Raw genomic sequence first — 18,926 nt, 5'->3', positions numbered from 1 at the left:
AGACAAAGTGGGTGAGGTAATACCTTTTATAGGACCAACCTCTGTTGGTGAAAGAGACAAGCGTTACAGTTTACACAGAGCTATTCACTATTATTATTGTTTTATGGACATTTATAACCTTCTTCAGTCATCTTCAGCTTATTTAATTTCCAGTTTGTTTATTTAATCAGTAATTTCTTTAATAAGTAAGCACAAGCTGTAAAGAGTTCTGATAGCATGGTGAACATATGAATGGAGATGGAATGTTTCTATATATTTGTGTGTTCTCAGAACAATGGGTTTGATCACACCCCCAAAGCTCCAGGTGCCCTCTACAGGCATAAGAGGGGATAAATCTTTTCCACAGCAGTTTCTCTCCCTTTCCACAGACTTTGTGGGGGACACTTTTCAATTATAAAGAATTTGCATAAGTATGGCCAGGCAGGCAATGGGAAACTGGGACAATAATAGGTGGTCTGGAAACAGAAGTACATTGTATACTCCTCACAGGCACAGCAGAGATTTCCACCCCCCTCCCCCCCCCCCCGACAGTTAATACGATCCTAGGCTGTGTTATGCAGTGCCCATGCTGCATGCTTGTGAATTTTGCACATTTTTTTCTCTTATGTCTACATCTGTGCATTTGCAACAGGAAGGGGCAATAAGACTCAGTGTGCTGTGCATATACACTTTTCACAAGAGTTTTAGTGATTTTTATATACATTTGCAGGGCGAAACAAAATATTGCAAGAAAAATATTTTAAATTGAACCTTGTAAAAAGATTCTTGCAAGGAGTTTTTAAATTAGCAAAGAACTAATAAGTCTGCAAAAGACAGAAGAAGGAACTACTTGCCTGACCAACCTGATTGCCTTCTGTGATGCGATAACAGACTCTATGGATATGGGGAAAGCGGTGGATATGATATATCTTGACTTTAGCCAAGCTTTTGATATGGTCTCCCACAGTATTCTTGCCAGCAAGTTAAAAAAGTATGGAATGGATGAATGGACTATAAGGTGGATAGAAAGCTGGCTAGATTGTCAGGCTCAACGGTTAATGATCAGCGGCTCAATGTCTAGTTGGCAGCCGGTATCAAGCGGAGTGCCCCAGGGGTCAGTCCTGGGGCTGGTTTTGTTCAACATCTTTATTAATGATGGGATTAATTGCACCCTCAGCAAGTTCGCAGATGACACTAAGCTGGAGGGAGATGTAGATATGATGCAGGGTAGGGATAGGGTCCAGAGTGACCTAGACAAATTGGAGGATTGGGCCAAAAGAAATCTGATGAGGGTCAACAAGGACAAGTGCAGAGTTCTACACTTAGGAAGTAAGAATCCCATGCACTGCTACAGGCTGGGGGCTGACTGGCTAAACAGCAGCTCTGCAGAAAAGGATCTGGGGATTACAATGGATGAGAAGCTGGATATGAGTCAGCAGTGTGCCCTTGTTGCCAAGAAAGCCAATGGCATATTGGGATGTATTAGCGGGAGCATTGCCAGCAGATCGAGGGAAGTGATTATTTCCCTCTATTTGGCACTGGTGAGGCCACACTTGGAGTACTGCATCCAGTTTTGGTCCCCCCACTACAGAAGTGATGTGGACAAATTGGAGAGAGTCCCGTGGAGGGCAATGAAAATGATTAGGGGGTTGGGGCACATGACTTACAAGGAGAGACTGAGGGAACTTGGGTTATTTAGTCTGCAAAAGAGAAGAGTGAAGGGGGATGTGGATGTGATAGCAGCCTTCAATTACCTTAAGGGGCGTTCCAAAGAGGATGGAGCTAGGCTGTTCTCAGTGGTGGCAGATGACAGAACAAGCAGCAGTGATCCCAAGTTGCAGTGGGGGAGGTCTAGGTTGGATATTAGGAAAAAACTATTTCACTAGGAGGGTGGTGAAACACTGGAATGGGTTACCTAGGGAGGTGGTGGAATCTCCATTCTTAGAGGTTTTTAAGGCCCGTCTGACAAAGCCTTGGCTGGGATGATTTAGTTGGTGTTGGTCCTGCTTTGAGCAGGGGATTGGACTAGATGACCTCCTGAGGTCTCTTTCAACCCTAATATTCTATAATTCTATGACTAAAGGTAGTGTGCAGAAGATTTACAATAGTTAATCAAAACTCATAATTGTGACATATTTGTGAATGACAGAAATTTTGTATTTAGGAGTAATTTACTCTTAAGATTCATAAAGATACTTAAGCAACAAAAACAATACAAATATATTAGAAAACAGAAGAAGATTCCATGTCTACAAGATAGAGACGTTTCTAGAGAGCAACAACTCAATATAGGTAATAATGTGTTTGTTCAATATACATTTTAATAGAATTCCTTTTGATGATCTAGGCTTGGACAAAGCTACAATATAATTTGCATACATTCTAAGAATGGTCACAAATGACCTGAGCAAACATCCTGCCCAATTTGATTAAATTCAGGCGTCAGTGAACCAAATCAAGTGTGACTTAAAAAAAACCTTTGAAATGAATATTGTGGAACAACATAGTTGATATTTAATTTTGAAAGGATTTTTTAAGTGCATAGGCTACTGCTAAACCAAATCTCAAATCATCTGAAGAATGGTAAATCTTAGAAAATTTGCATGTTTAGGTTTATGAAATTATCTTTCTAAATATACTGAGAGCAGAGAGGTGAGGGAGCCATTTTTCATTTCCTGAATCATCTGTATTGGAATTATTATTTGCTGATGGTGTGTCTGAAATAATTCTCCCATATTTTTCTGCGGTATCAGTCATATTTTATGCTTTAAGAATATAGTTGCTGACATGTTGTACAAATAATCCTCTCATTTACTTGTTTTATATCAGTCTGAAAAGACTGTTAAAAGGATTTTTTCTGTTCTGACAGGAAGAAGCTGAATTATGGAATAATGAATTTACATCTCCTCATTTGGGCACTCCAGCTGGGCATATTATTTCATGCATTAAAATAGCCAATATCAATGTAAATGGCCCTCTTTCTCCCAAAAAGAAATAAAAATCAGATTAACAAACAGTCCCTTTATTCTTTTGCTGTGCAAAATAAGATTTCCACATATTCATTCCTTGCAGGCTCCCTGGCTGTACATTCACCAGGCATCTGTGCTGGGATTATTGAAACATTTCTTTCCACTGTAGTATTATTCTCTTCTATTTATATAATGGCTATAGTACAAATATAAAAGCTAAAGTAATGTATGTATTTGGTCATAGTTTGCAGATGACAAATTTTACACCATGAACATTTGGGATTTGGTGATTGAGCTGCAACCTTTTGGTCTAAGACCACATAAGTGAAGCGGAGTCATCAATAGTTGTATAGGAGATCTCCAAGGAAAATTAGGAGAAAACAGATGGTCTGGTGGTGAGGGTGCAACCCTGTGATAGTGGAGATTTGGGTTCAGTTCTCCTCTGCCCCAATGGACTTTGTTGTGCAACCTAGGGCAAGTCACTTACTTTCTCTAAGTCAGTGGTTCCCAAACTTGTTCCGCCACTTGTGCAAGGAAAGCCCCTGGCGGACTGCCACTTCCAGCATCTCCCATTGCCCTAGAGCAGCGAACCGTGGCCCCTGGGAGCTGCAATCGGCCGAACCTGCAGACGCGGCAGGCAAACAAACCGGCTGACCCGCCAGGGGCTTTCCTTGCACAAGCGGCGGAAAAGGTTTGGGAACCACTGCTCTAAGTCTTAATTCACTGCCTGTAAAAAGCAAATTGTATTACTGCCCTATCTTATGGGAGTGGTGTGAGGCTGAAGACATTAAAGATGCTCAGATACTAAAGAATTGGGGGTTGTGTAAGCACTTAAGATAGACAGAAGTGGTGTTGATTCAATGGCTGGCACTGATTTCTTTTTTTCTTTTTCCTTTTCCTGCTATATAACTTTTCAAAACCCCCTCTGATTTGGAAAAGTTAGAGTGCTAGAGTTAGAGTTTCATTTTTTCTTTTGCTACTCTGTAACTTTTCCAAAGTTACAAAGATTTTGAAAAGTTATGGAGAAGAAAAAGAAAAAAAAAAGTGGAAAACGCCTCACAATCAGCCAGTCTGTTATATTGGGTGGCAAAAAAGAGAAAAGGTAGAAAAAACAAAAATCCAAAATTTTGGAATTGTTTTGGTTTTTGAAAATCAAAAAAAAATTCAATAGGAAAGATCTATGACATTTCAGTTTGAAATTTTCCATCTAAAAAGGTCATAAAAATGACATTTTCAGTGCAAATAAATTTGGTTAAGATGAAACCCAATTTTTTGTTGGGAAATTTTTTGATTGAAAATTTTTTGACCAGCTCCCATAAAACACTTTGAGTTTCTTCGGCAGGAAAGGCAGTATAAAAAAGTTATTAATCTAAGTATTTCTTATATAGAATTGTTTGCTTTTTTGCCACAATATTTTCTTATCCTGATACAATGTATTCTTCAATTGTCTGCTGTAGTTTCTATTGTTTAACTAGTAAGCTCATGCAATGATCCTGTATGACTGAAAAGTTTCTAAATCCAGTAGGCGTGTTGTGATGTGCAACAGAAGCACCTTATGTAACAGTTTCCCCACCCTTAGTCTTTATGGCCTTTCTACAGGCATTTTCAAATTTAGAGCACAAACCAATATATTGCACCTATTTTCCCCATGGATCCTAATGACTCTTAAGGACACACTTGTTTTGGAACATTACATGATTCAGATTAAGTATGAGAAGGCCATTCATCCAGCCTCTTGCTTGCCAACCACTTAATAAATCCAGAGGTGATTTCAAAGATGCTGGCACCGCTATCTCTGAAGTGTGTTATGGTGCCAAATCCTGCGGTTGGAAAACTATCTTTCACAATTTGAATATTGGCCCTGAGCTATCAACCAAGCACACCTCACATCTGTGCTCCTAGAAAAGCTAGACAAAGAGGAAGGTGAGCGCACAAAACAGATGATGTTCGTTTTAGTGTGGTTACCCTGAAATTGTATCAGAATTGGCTAGTATATGTTTTAACTTTACATAGCTCTTGATTTTAGCTATTTTTTTCCAGCTTGTTTGTTCATTTCTTATTTTTGATTTACTTGTGTTGAGTATGTTTTCAGCCTATTGAAATGTTTGTTACCTGTTCACTGGCTATGAAGAAATTGGAGATAGTAGTTTTAGGTGTCTTGCCAGAGTGCAGTCAGGAAGTTCTGTGGTGCAGCTGTCCTGAATTCATTTGGAGCTCTGTTTGTTCTGCTGAATTAGATTATCTTTTCTTCTGCTATTTTATCTTCTTTCCACTCCATTGGCCTGCTGAGATATTTTAAGGCTGTTTCTCCTGTTATTGATTGAGGTTGTGTAATTGTTGAACTAGGATTGTTTTTCCCTCCCAGTGGGTTATGCTGCTGTGGGCTGCCTTTTCTTCTCTCTCTCTTTTCCATGGTCAGTGGATTCACTTGCATTACTGCTCTCTACAGACAGCTTATTAGGGCATAGTTCTGTGTACAGGATTTTCTAGAACCTGCCACTGCTTTTTTCTCTTCTTGAGACTGTTGGTCCTGCAGTCAGTCAATCTACAGTAAAGATCTACTTTTTGTGCTTTCTCTATCTTATTTTCTGAGTACTAGATAGTGGATGCTATGGCCTTGGTCACAGTGGAATCAGAACAGTGCTAAATACTACATAGTGATAAAAAAGTAACATTGACCAAAACAGCAGTAATTTGCATTCAGCTGCTATATGTGCCTCCTTGTATAATATAAACATGCTAGTGGCATTCCAAGCACACATAGGCCTCTGGAAAATACCATGGTGTCTGGCTTTCATTGCAGAGTACAAGGGTTTTGGCAAAATTTATGATGAATATAATTATGCCCTGTTCCCCTTTTTTATCTGCAGACAGACACACCTGTAGAAGCTCAGTGCTATCCATGGGGTTTGGCTCTGTCAATGTTGTTTTGTAGTTATACAGCCTGTGATTTGTTTAGTTGCCCACAGATCCCATGACATGCTACATAGCTACGTACTATGTCTATATTTTGCGCTTAATTTTGAATATGTCTGCTCCTTCTGCCTCTTTTTCCATTAAATGGGAAATATGGTCCTCTGTTTCTAATTTACCTTTACATTACATCTATTCTCTAGTCTAATAAATTATTTCTTTTAAGACCACATTATCAGTGAGGCACCATCTTCTGAACTCTTCTGAGTTGTTAAAGGTGAAGTGCAAATGTAAGTGCAAAAATCCTTAGCATTTCAATAATATGCACTGAATGTCCCCACTAACTAAGCTAAGAGAAGCTGTTAGCAAATGAACAACTAAAATTCTTCTTCTTTTTTTTTTTTAAACTTTCCTTTAGGTCAAGGATTGCTAGCTCCTATTCTATTGTGATAACCCTACATGTGTGCTGTTGTGATGTCACAGCCCCTGTAGAGCTCCATTGGAGCTTGTACCCTGTCTATAAGTAAGTCCAGTTCTTTAGAATATTGTATTGTTGCTCCTTTTGACCAGAGCAATTAGCCAATATTTGGGGTCTTACAAGTTGTGTCTGTTAAGTAGAGAAATTGATGATGAGTCAGGTATTTCTCTCCTGCAACTCTGTTTATTTACAGCGAATGTAAACAAAGTCCTGTTTCCCTGAACACAGTAGGACTCCAACAGAAGGCATTTTCTTTGCTGACCGTTCCAAGGCTCTTTCCAGCAGCACTCTGCCCAAAAAACTCTCTCTCTCTCGATCTTGGCTTTCTCTTGGCCACATTACAAGTGTTTTTTGTTCTCCTATTGGGTTTCCTGCTGCCTTCTCTGTCAGTTTCTGCTCACAGACACACACACGTCCACTAAACAATACCCAGCACCCTGCATTTTCATTCAGGTCCTAGCAAAACCCCTCCGGCCACACAGCTCAGCTTTTGATCAGCCCTGCCTATGGCCTGTGTTTTGGGGTGTTCCTTACTGTTTCAGCTCTCTGACTCCAAAAAGGAGTTTACCTGCTTCTTACATTTATCCTGAGTGAAGGGCATGAATTGCACCCACCAGCTTCAATGAGATTTCACCCAGCCTCCATCATAACAGTATAGCTTTTTTCAGTGTTCTGTGTCTATTTTATATCCCAAAGGATGCATAAAGAAGAGGTAGAGGTAATGCATAGAGGTGTTGATCAGAAGAGTTACAGTAATTCAAGCAAAAGGATATAAAATACCCCAAAAGGTAAATAATAATAAAAAGATATTTTACAAAGAATATAGTATATCTAAAAAACTGGGCCTTACTTAATTAACCCTCTGCCTGACAGCTCCATATACGATTAATATTCCATTGTAGCTGGGTTGCCCCTGAGATGTCCCAGACACCAGCAACCCACAAATGTGGTAGGAAAAAGTGAGTTTTTGCTGGAGTTGTTTATATAGGGGAGTGTTTCTCTTAGCCTGGCTAGTGGAGCTTGTGGAGACAATCAGTACATGCTGCTCAAGTAAACAGAATTTTTGTATTTACATTTGCAGTTATTCTTTAATCTCTGTCTAAATTACATTGTTCATTTTTTAATGTGCACTTTTAGCTCAGAAAGCTTTACTTACATGTAATTTTGCTGTTGCTAATCAAGTTGATGTGATGTGTTTAACAGAACCTTGGCTTAAAGCTGTATATAATTTGCTATTATTGGAAGCCAGTTGAGTTGATTGCTTGTTTTTTTTTTTCCATCCACTGTGCCAGGATTTTAAAAGCGGCAGGTAGACATATACTTTATTCTAACCCCCTTTTCTTTTATAAAAGCCTGATTTGAACAAGAGTTGGGTTTGGAGTTGTTTTATTCCTAAATATTTTAACCTACTAGTTAGAAATCTGGGATTTCTTTAGTTTACTGACAGATCTAACCAGTTATGAAACTTGGGATAAAGAAACACTCTCTTTCTTGGGAGGAAGAGAAAGAAAACCTGTTGAAAGGCAGCTGGATAGTCATGGCAAGTTTCCTCTTGCAGTTTTTCCAGTGCGCCTTACTCCTGACCTGCATCAAGCCCTAATGGATCTCAGCCAGCAACTGCCTTTGATACCAAAATGGGTATTTTTTGATAGTCTTTCAAAGAGGACTAAACAGAGAACACTGCATTCATTTCTCTCATGACCAGTGCAAGTTTAGAGTTCAAACTTCCAATCATGAAAAGCTATTCATGAAGCCCACTGTGCTTAGGTCAGATATTCAGCTGTTGTGAACTGGCCTCGCTGACTTCAATGGAGCTACTCCCATTGCCACTAGCTAATGATTTGGTCCCTTGAGTATTAAATAAACTTACTCCATTAGCAGGATAACTTTACACAATGCTTTTGATTGTGAAAGCATAATAATGAATTCTATTTCTCACTTTTGATCTTGCTCCACTGACTCTCTGAAGTAATACGTGGTTTGGTACTGCATGCTATCATCTAAAGATGAACCATTTTGAAAAATTGATCTACACTCTTTTAAGGCCTCTGTTATTGGATGTGCATTGCTACATCTGTCTGTTGAGCAATGACCAAGGAGGTGATAGTAGTAGCAGCCACGGAAATGAGAACAACAAAAAGAAAAAGAGAAAAAACATTGATTGTCCCATAGTATTTTCCTGAAGCTATGAATGAGTACACATTAAGGGAGCAAAAAGAAAAGGAGTACTTGTGGCACCTTAGAGACTAACCAATTTATTTGAGCATAAGCTTTCGTGAGCTACAGCTCACTTCATCGGATGCATACTGTGGAAAATGTAGAAGATCTTTTTATATATACACAAAGCATGAAAAAATACCTCCTCCCATCCCACTCTCCTGCTGGTAATAGCTTATCTAAAGTGATCACTTTCCTTACAATGTGTATGATAATCAAGGTGGGCCACTTCCAGCACAAATCCAGGTTTTCTCACCCCCCCTCCCCAAACACACACACAAACCCACTCTCCTGCTGGTAATAGCTTATCTAAAGTGACCACTCTCCTTACAATGTGTATGATAATCAAGGTGGGCCACTTCCAGCACAAATCCAGGGTTTAACAAGAATGTCGGGGGGGGGGGGGGGGAGTTAGGAAAAAACAAGGGGAAATAGGTTACCTTGCATAATGACTTAGCCACTCCCAGTCTCTATTCAAGCCTAAGTTAATTGTATCCAATTTGCAAATGAATTCCAATTCAACAGTTTCTCGCTGGAGTCTGGATTTGAAGGTTTTTTGTTGTAATATAGCAACTTTCATGTCTGTAATCGCGTGACCAGAGAGATTGAAGTGTTCTCCGACTGGTTTATGAATGTTATAATTGTTGACATCTGATTTGTGTCCATTTATTCTTTTACGTAGAGACTGTCCAGTTTGACCAATGTACATGGCAGAGGGGCATTGCTGGCACATGATAGCATATATCACACTAATGGATGTGCAGGTGAACAAGCCTCTGATAGTGTGGCTGATGTTATTAGGCCCTGTGATGGTGTCCCCTGAATATTCAACTTCAAATCCAGACTCCAGCGAGAAACTGTTGAATTGGAATTCATTTGCAAATTGGATACAATTAACTTAGCCATGAATAGAGGCTGGGAGTGGCTAAGTCATTATGCAAGGTAACCTATTTCCCCTTGTTTTTTCCTAACCCCCCAGACGTTCTTGTTAAACCCTGGATTCGTGCTGGAAATGGCCCACCTTGATTATCATACACATTGTAAGGAGAGTGGTCACTTTAGATAAGCTATTACCAGCAGGAGAATGGGTTTGTGTGTGTGTTTGGGGTGGGGGGTGAGAAAACCTGGATTTGTGTTGGAAATGGCCCACCTTGATTATCATACACATTGTAAGTAGAGTGATCACTTTAGATAAGCTATTACCAGCAGGAGAGTGGGGTGGGAGGAGGTATTTTTCATGCTTTGTGTGTATATAAAAAGATCTTCTACACTTTCCACAGTATGCATCCGATGAAGTGAGCTGTAGCTCACGAAAGCTTATGCTCAAATAAATTGGTTAGTCTCTAAGGTGCCACAAGTACTCCTTTTCTTTTTGCGAATACAGACTAACACGGCTGTTACTCTGAAACCTGTCATTAAGGGGGCAGGGACATATACATTGGGAATAGAGTTTATGTTCATCTCAAGTTAGAAATCAGTGGACTTATTTTGGCTTTTCTTCTGAACTCTTGGATTTACAATATTACCACTGGCCCGCAGGCAAGTGTCATCATGCAAGATTCTCCTGTTGGGTCTATCTCTGGCTATGCCCTAAACAGGTGATGCAATATCCCCAAGTGGCAAATCTACACCCCTTCATTTTGGTATCCACTCTGCTTCTGCTGCCTAATGCTAAAAGAGAAATCCTTGATCCCCTAAACAGAAGTAAAGACATTATAAATGTATTTAAACAAATGCTCTCAAACCAGTGATTTTATGAAATTCCTTCCCTGGCCAATGACAAACTTGATATTTCTTTGAAACTACTAAAAATCCTATTCGCTGCCTACATTTACAATATAGTGAGAGATATGTGGTACCCATGCTTATGAGAGGCAACAGTGTCTGCTGAACTGGTTGCAATCCTGAAGGAACATTTCACCCTCATGCCTAATGAAAGCATAGAATGCTTCAGATTTAGCTCCTATAACCAGCAGATGGGGAATCGGTGATTACAGTTCTGCATATAGTGTCCAGGCACTGTGGCTTTGGAAGTAACTTGCTTAAAATGGTGAGAGATACAGTGGTGTGGAAACAAGTACTCCAGGATCAAAGACAAAGAGTTAGAAGAAGACTTAACTTAGAAATCTGTCTTCATATTGTGTGGCCACAAAGGTAGTTAACAAAACTGGCAGCAATTCCTGGTCACTGCAAGGGGATCTCTGTCATCCACAAGAATATATTCTGTAAGAGAAAACTGGCTCATTTAGGTAGTGAGCTAATCCCATGAGTAGCAACAACAAAAAAGTGGACTAGGATAGTGCTAGATATGGTGGAGGACACAGAAACTCCTTAAATGTTGTGTGGGTTTTACAGCTGCACTGATGTATTTGCACCAGTGCAAACTCTTAGGTTTGGTCTACACTTACAGCTTTTACCAGCATAGTTATGTCAGTCAGGAATGTGAAAAAACTGCAGTGTAGACATAGCTCTGCTGTCAGAAAAGTGCTTCTGTTGGCATAACCAGAGCCATCCCTTGGGTAGGGCGAATCAGGGTGACCGCTCCGGGCCCCACGCTTGGTGGAGCCCTGCAGGCCAGTGCAATTGGCCGACTTGGTCAGTCCTGTAAGAGACGAATCCGTCACTTGTGCCCTGAGCCCCCCCCACTCTGGGCCCCACATTTTTGGGGGCCCCACGGGCTGGTGCAATTGGCTGGCACGGTCAGTCCCGAAAGAGACTAATCCAGCACCTCCGCCCTGGGCCCTGCACCCCCCCAGGGACGGCCCTGGGCATAGCTAATGTTGTTCAGAGAGGCGATATTACTGTACGAGCAGTAAAACTCCTTAGTGTATGCGGCATGTACACTAGGGGGCTATGCTGGTATAGTTCTGTCGTGCAGTGGTTCTCAACCAGAGGTACATCAACTCATCTAGGCATTTGCCTAGTGCTACCACAGGCTACATAAAAAGCACTAGCAAAGTCAGTACAAACTAAAATTTCATACAAACAATGCCTTGTTTGTTTTGTTCTTTATACTGTACACTGAAATGTAAGTATAAAATTTATATTTCCATGATTTATTTTATAATTATTTGGTAAAAATGAGAAAGTAAGCAATTTGTCAGTAATAGTGGGCTGCAACACTTTTGTATTTTTGTCTGATGTTGTAAGCAAGTAGTTTTTAAGTGAGATGTAACTTGGGGATACGCAAGGCAGCTCAGACTCCTGGAAGGGGTACAGTAGTATGCAAAGATGGAGAGCCACTCCTGTGATCTATACATACCCTATGGCTATGTCCACTACACATTCCTTTCAGCAGTGTGTAGCGTACACACATTATATGCCCCCCTAGCATGGGTATAATTAGCAAGTAGATGGTGAGGCACTGGTTAGGTGAGTAAAGTTACTCCTGAACTCTATGGGTATGAACTCACCCAAGCAGTGCCTCCCCTGTCTACACTGCTATTTTTAGCCGTGTAGTGTCCCCCTGTTTCCCTATTGCTGGAGTCTTTCTCTGCCACAGGAAAAACTCTGGCAGCAGGGTAAGACTCTGGCAGTGGAGAAAGACTCCAGCATCTCTTTGCTGCTGGAGCCTTTCCCAGCCACAGGGAAAGGCGCCTACAATGGAGATGTGCTGGAGCATTTCCCTGGAGCTGGGAAAGGCTCTGTCTGGCAACTCCCGGCTGCTGGTGGCAGCTTATTGCTGAGGGAGACTTTCCCTTTGGAAGGGAAAGGCTCCAACAGCTCCCTGTGGCAGAGAAAGACTCTGACAATGGGAAGCTGCTGGAGCCTTTCCCCACCACAGTGAAAGACTCTGGCAGCAGGGAAAGGCTCTGGCAGGGGGAGGCAGCAGTGACAAGCTCTATCAGTTCCTCACTGCCACGCTTTTCCTCGCTGCCTCCCCACTGCCAGAGCCTTTCACTGTCACGGGTAGCTGCACACCGCAGCATGGACTCAGCCTGCTCTTCATTGCACACATACCTTATACATCACTGAAAGAGGTGTGCAGTGCAGACGTAGTCTTAGTGCAGACACACTGCAGTGGCATAAAGAGTGTCTTACACAGTACAGGTGTACGTCACTTTTTGCACGTGTGCCATGCATCTGTGCTAGGGGGCTGCACTCGTGCCGCTACATTCATATAGTTACATCAGTGTAAAAAACCCCCAGTGTAGACAAGGTTTCAGAATGCTCAAGACAGCAATCTGCCATTGTTGCAGGGAATAGGAACATCTTAAGAAAATGAGCCTATCAAGTAAGAAGGAAACCATCCATCATGAGAATGTGCCCCACTGGTGAAAGGCCCAAAGGTAGTATTGCACACAGTCCAAGATCAGTACAGAGACGCAATCTTCTTGGCTGAGGAAGAGTGACAAAGTTATATCCCTCCCCCTTTTTTTTAGACAGTGGCATACATTCCAAAGAACCTCGAACAACTGTAACACTATCATGAAATGACTGAGACACTGGAAAGGGTCTCAAAAATCCTGGAGGAAAACAGTATGTTTTCTAAGAGGAGTGGGGGTGGCGGTTGCTAAAATGGATCCAGAAAAAATAAAACACAAAAACAGAGGTTATCTTTTACAAATCTGAATCGGTGCCACATGCCATGAGAGCCAAGACATAAAGTTGAGAGTCAATGGCATTCTTGCTCCAGAATGGCCTGTCCCAGTAGTACCTCTTTTAAGCCAGTTAATATTATTCATATTTGCGGGGTTTATAATTTAAATCATTGGTCTTTTACAACAGTACCAAATTCCCCTTGGTTACTCCATTGTCAGGAATAACTTTCACTACAGTAATTTAGGCCTGATCTACACTTAAAATTTAGGTCCCCCTAGCACAAAGGGGGTGAAAATTTACAACCCTGGGAGATGGAGTTAAGCTGACCTAAACCCTGATGAAGACACTGCTAGGTTCTTCCGTCAACAGAGCTACTGCCACTTGAGGGGGTGGATTTACTAATGGAAAAACTCTTTCCATCTCTATAGGAAGAGTCTACAACTACAATGCTACAGAATTCCTCTGTCAACTAGCTGAGTCTACATTGGGGGTTAGGTCAACCTAACTAAATTGCACAGGGCACAGAATTTTTCACAGCCCTGAGTGATGTAGCTAGGTTAATCTAATTTTCAGGTATAGACCAGGGCTTAGACTCAGGCATGGTCTAAACTACAAAGTTAGGTCAACATAAGCCACCTTGCATTTGTCTACACTTAAATTTGTCTCCCACTGAAGTAAATGCCCCGTTGCCCCAACATAGTGTAACTGAGCAGTGTTGAGCCATGGTAGATTTACTGAGGTTGACGCAGTGCAAGTGTAAACACTGTTACTTATGTCAACCCTAACGGTCCTCTAGCAGCTGAGCCAGAATGCCTGACACTGACCACTCTGGTCACAATTGTGAACTCCACTGCCAAAAGCCCCCCTCCCATTTAAAAGCCCACAATTTTTTGATATTCCTTTTCCAGATTGTCCAGCTTGGCGAGCACACCTAGCAGCTCTCCACTGTTGTGTGCAACTGCTCAGCTAGCCATGCTGCCTACATGCTGCCTACATGCTCTGGCTTGAAGTACACAGGCGATATTGGATCTCCTGTGCCTCTAGGGAGAAGAGGCTGTGCAAGCAAATCTACAGAGCAGCCACAGAAATGCAGACCTCTACAAGCAGATTGCCTGGGGGATGTGGGACGAGAGGTATAATACGGACCAGCAGCGGTGATGTGTGAAAGGAAAGGAACTGTGTCAAGCATACCAGAAGGCCAGGGAGGCCAACAATTGATCTGGTGCTGAGCCATAGACCTGCCACTTTTACAAAGAGCTGCATGCCATATTTATCAGAGACCCCACCACCAGCACCCCACAACTACTGCGGATACCTCCAAGAAGCCCAAGTCACGGGCCCCTGTTGTGAACCATGAGGATGAGTAGGAGTTGGAGGAGGAGGATGGAGAACATGCGAACGGGGCAGGGAAGGGTCCAGCCACGCCACAAGCGGGGACCTATTTGAGACTCCATCGCAGTCCAGTCAGTCCCAGGTCAAGCACAGGCAAGCCCAATGCAGGGGAAGGAACCTCAGGCAAGTGTGTAATTGTATTTCCCATTAAAATAACGTACTGAAGGTGCCTCCAACTTAACAGGACACAGCTATCAACTTTTCCTTCTTTACTCATACCAGAAGAGATAGCAGTACAACAAAAAGAGGTAGTGTTATCTGCTTTTCATTGCCCTGTAGAGTTAGGCAAGGGGGACATGTGGAGCTGTTTGTTTATGTACACAAGGATGTTTCTTGAATCCTCCTGAGAGATCTCTATGAAACACTCCTGGAGGTACTCTGCAGTCCTCTTCCGAAGGTTTCTAGGGATGGTAGCATTATTTCTTCCTCCACAGTAGGACAGTTTCCCAGGCCAGTCAGTGATAACTTCAGCAGGCTCCATTGCAGTAAACAGGTTAGCAGCAGCTGTGCTGGGGCTGGGCAGATTCGGGACATCAGCAGCAGCTGTGCTTTCAGTGCCTTTGTTACCCTCAGGAGTGAGATATCAGCTAAAATCACCGTCGCCTGGGGAAAATGGTGACAATAGCAGTGCCATATGCAGTGCCATTGCCCTATACTCAGTTTCATGCCACTGAGCAATTCCCTCCTCATTTCCCTCATCCCAGTGGGCCTACTCACCATGGCTGGTGCTGTGAGTGTTGCCATGCTCCGAAGCAGAAGTGTCAATAAGCATGTCTTGTTTAAAACTTACGGGGAGCAAGGGAAGGGAGTTCTGAATCTTAACTTTCACTTTCCCTTGTGGCCACATTGACAATGGCTGAATGGCACCTCTGTGTTCTATCTGCAGCTGCTGCTGTTGCAGCCTTTAGGGGTCTCCGCACCACACCCATGGAATACCTGAGCCAGATAAGGAAGAGAATGTTCAGTGAGATCCTGCAAGCCAGTGCTGCATCAGACCATGAGCAAAGGACTTGGAGGATGAGTGTTGCAGATAGCCTGGAGAAGGACAGAGCAGACAGGAGAGAGGCCCTGGAGTCCCAGCAGAAAAAGGAAAGGGAGATGCACCAGCACATAATGAGGCTTCTCCAACAGCAAACACAGATGCTGCAGACTCTTGTGTACCTTCAGGTTCCAAAATCATGGTCTCCCCTCCCTTTGCAGTCCATAGAGAACTCCATTACAGCACCTCTCTACGCCCACCCCCCCAACATTCCACATGGTATCAGGGGCCATATTGCTACCCCTTCCACTCTACCTCGGAGGACATTAGGGACAACCACAGCTCCACATACAGTGACCTGTGAAAGTCACAGTTGCTGTATGTGTAGGTAAAATAGACATGACTGTCCCTTCCCCTTGTTAAGTTCTGTTCCATTAATTTATTAAGTTTTTATGTAGTTGCTTTTAAATTGCACATATTTTTCTTTGCACTGGTTTTGTTGCTGAACAGAATTCTATTATTTGGAAAATAATTCATCTTTCTTAGTTCCCAACATATGCTGCAGAGTATGCAGCAGTTCTGAAAGCACCTGCTTACATGTTAATGTACAATGTGACATAATTAATAGGATCAGTGACAAAGACAATGTAATAATCATAAAAGTACAGCAAACACAGCAAAATTAATAGGTGCATTGACGGTGTCATCTACACCATCATCATACATCTATACCAAGTGCCACAGAATTCCTAACAGACCCCCAAACCAGGAAGAGCACAGTCTACCACATTGCATTACTGTGGCTCACTGTTAGAGTGATCTTTCAAAGCCTTCCTGAGCCGTATAGCTCTGCATTGAACTCTTCTAATAGCAATCATGTCCGGCTGTTCAGACAGCCACCTTCCATCCTGGCAACTGTTCCCCTTTGCTTCAGAGCTATTATGCAGGACAGAGCAGGCAGCTATAACCATTGGGCTGGTTTTTTTGACTGAGATCCAGTCTTGTGAGTAAACAATGCCAGTGTCTCATCAATCTACCAAACGTGCATTCAACTGTCATTCTGCACCTGCTGAGCCAGTAGCTGAATCTTTCCTTGGTGCTGTAGAAGTGGCCGGTGTACAGCTTCATGAGCCAAGGGAGCAAGGGGTGGGTTTGGTACCCAGGATCACTAATGGCATTTCAACATTGCCAATGGTAATCCGCCAGTTGGGAAAGGAAGTCCCTACTTAGAGCTTTCTGAGCAGTCCTGTGTTCTTAAAGATGCGAGAGTCATGCATTTTCCCTGACCAGCCAACATTCATATTGGTGAAGAATCCTGGTAATCCTCCAGTGCCTCCATAACCACAGAAAAGTAGCCCTTTCAATTGAGGCACTCTGTGCAAGGTGGGCTGATGCCATAATAGAGATATGACACCATCTACTGCTCCACCACTGTTCAGGAACCCCATTACTGCCAATCCATCCACTATATCCTGCACATTATTGAGAGTCACAGTCCTGCGTAGCAGGATACAATTAATGGCCCTGCACGCTTACATGACAACCACCCCCACAGTGGATTTTCCAACTCCAAAATGATTGTCCTCTGACTGGTAGCATTCTGGTGCCGCACGTTTCCACAGTGCGATCACTACTCTTTTCTCTAATGTCAGTGCAGTTCTTACAGTGGTGCCTCTGTGCTGGAGGGCTGGGGTGAGCTTGTGCACAGATCCAGGAATGTGGTCTTTTGCATCTGAATGCTCTGCAACCGCTGATTGCCACCCCAAAACAGTATTATGATGCAATCCCACCAGTCATTGCTTGTTTCTTGGGCCCAGAAGTGGTGCTCCACCATTTGCAACTGCTCTGTCAACATCACCAACAACCTTGAATTGGTTCTCGCTATGTCCCACAACAATCTCTCCTCCAAGAAATTGTTATATTCCACCCTGATTTGGTTCTCCTTACAGCTCTGCAAGTGCTGGAGGTTCTTGCAACTCTTATGAAAATAGTGCAGAGTTGTGCAAGCTCCGTGCTTCTGTCAGAGATGGTGGACAGCAAGAAGGCTGCACGGGTTCATGGGATTTTTTTAAAAGATGCAAAAATTATGGGATACAAGTGACATTATTGGATGTGGACAGTTGCATACTGGGAAATTGACCTTTTGCTCCCAGTCAGCCCTGCGTGACTCGTTTTTACCCCACCATACATTGCCAAAAACTTCCCAAAGCACAGTGCACCAGAAGGGGGCGGGTTGCACGCTGGGATTCCTACCCGTCGTGCACCACACTGTACACTGACACATTCCTGGTGAGTATGCGCAGCGCCGACGTAAGGAGCCAAGCGTATACACACACAAATGATATACTAAGTATGGCGGCTTTATCTGATGTAACTTCTATCAACCAAAGTTTGTAGTGTAGACATGGCCTGAGTCATGGAAAACCAACAATTAGTCCTTGATGAGGGTTCAAGATCGTTAGTAACCATAAACACCAGTAAGGGTTTATTTCTTTATATAAGTTACCATTTAGAGTGTTACTCAATTCTGTCATTCTGAGCACATTGTGGAAACCATCTGACAGTTTGGCTAATTGGCTCTGTATATTGACATTATTATTGTGACAGATTAAACAGAACAAAAGCATCTCAGACTGCTACAAGAAGTGATAACAAGCTATGACAAGGGTCCAGATAAGAAAGGATAAATGTCTCTTTCACAAGAAAAGGGTAGACTAATTGGGCACTGTGCTAGGTGACACAGGAATTCATCCCATTAATGAGAAAGGAGGAAAGAAATTAAAAAGACTTGAGATCCTTAGACCACTATAATTAAGGACTGTTTGTTTTTCCATATCACAGCCATTGTATAAATTGGTGTATAAAGGGATCAGATGGATATAGGATCCAGAACAAGAGAAAGCTTTCACAAAAACTAAAGACCTGCAATACTTCAGTGGTAGGCCATAATGGGGCATTGCAAGGCACACATTCTACCATTTTTTTTATAACTCATGTGCTTCTGTTAGTGAGACTCCTTTGCCTATCGAGTATTTGACTTGACTGAGCTTTTTGCCAGTTTAGGAAATTGGATAGTAGTATAGAGGTATTGTGTGTTTTAGCACCTGTTGTTATTGTCAATACCCAGGGATAGTGACAATTGTCCTTTGGTTTCTGGTACATGCTGTTCTTTCTGGTTTCTCTATGACTAATTGTTTCTCATGCTCTAAACCTGTTGTCTTCACATTCTGAATTATTTTCTAACTCTAGGATAGTTTAATCATCTGTCCAATACTTCTCTATGGGAGAAATTTATTCAAAGCCATGAGGTTTTACAATTGTATCAACTCTCTTTTCTAAATCACACAAATGATACTTTTCAGAGTAGCAGCGGTGTTAGTCTGATTCTGCAAAAAGAAAAGGAGTACTTGTGGCACCTTAGAGACTAACAAATTTATTCGTTATAAAATAAATAAAT

This window comes from Lepidochelys kempii, chromosome 2 (genome assembly GCF_965140285.1).
Source record: "Lepidochelys kempii isolate rLepKem1 chromosome 2, rLepKem1.hap1, whole genome shotgun sequence".
NCBI lineage: Eukaryota > Metazoa > Chordata > Testudines > Cheloniidae > Lepidochelys > Lepidochelys kempii.
The sequence above is the reverse complement of the archived record's forward strand: the minus strand, read 5'-3'. Positions refer to the sequence as shown.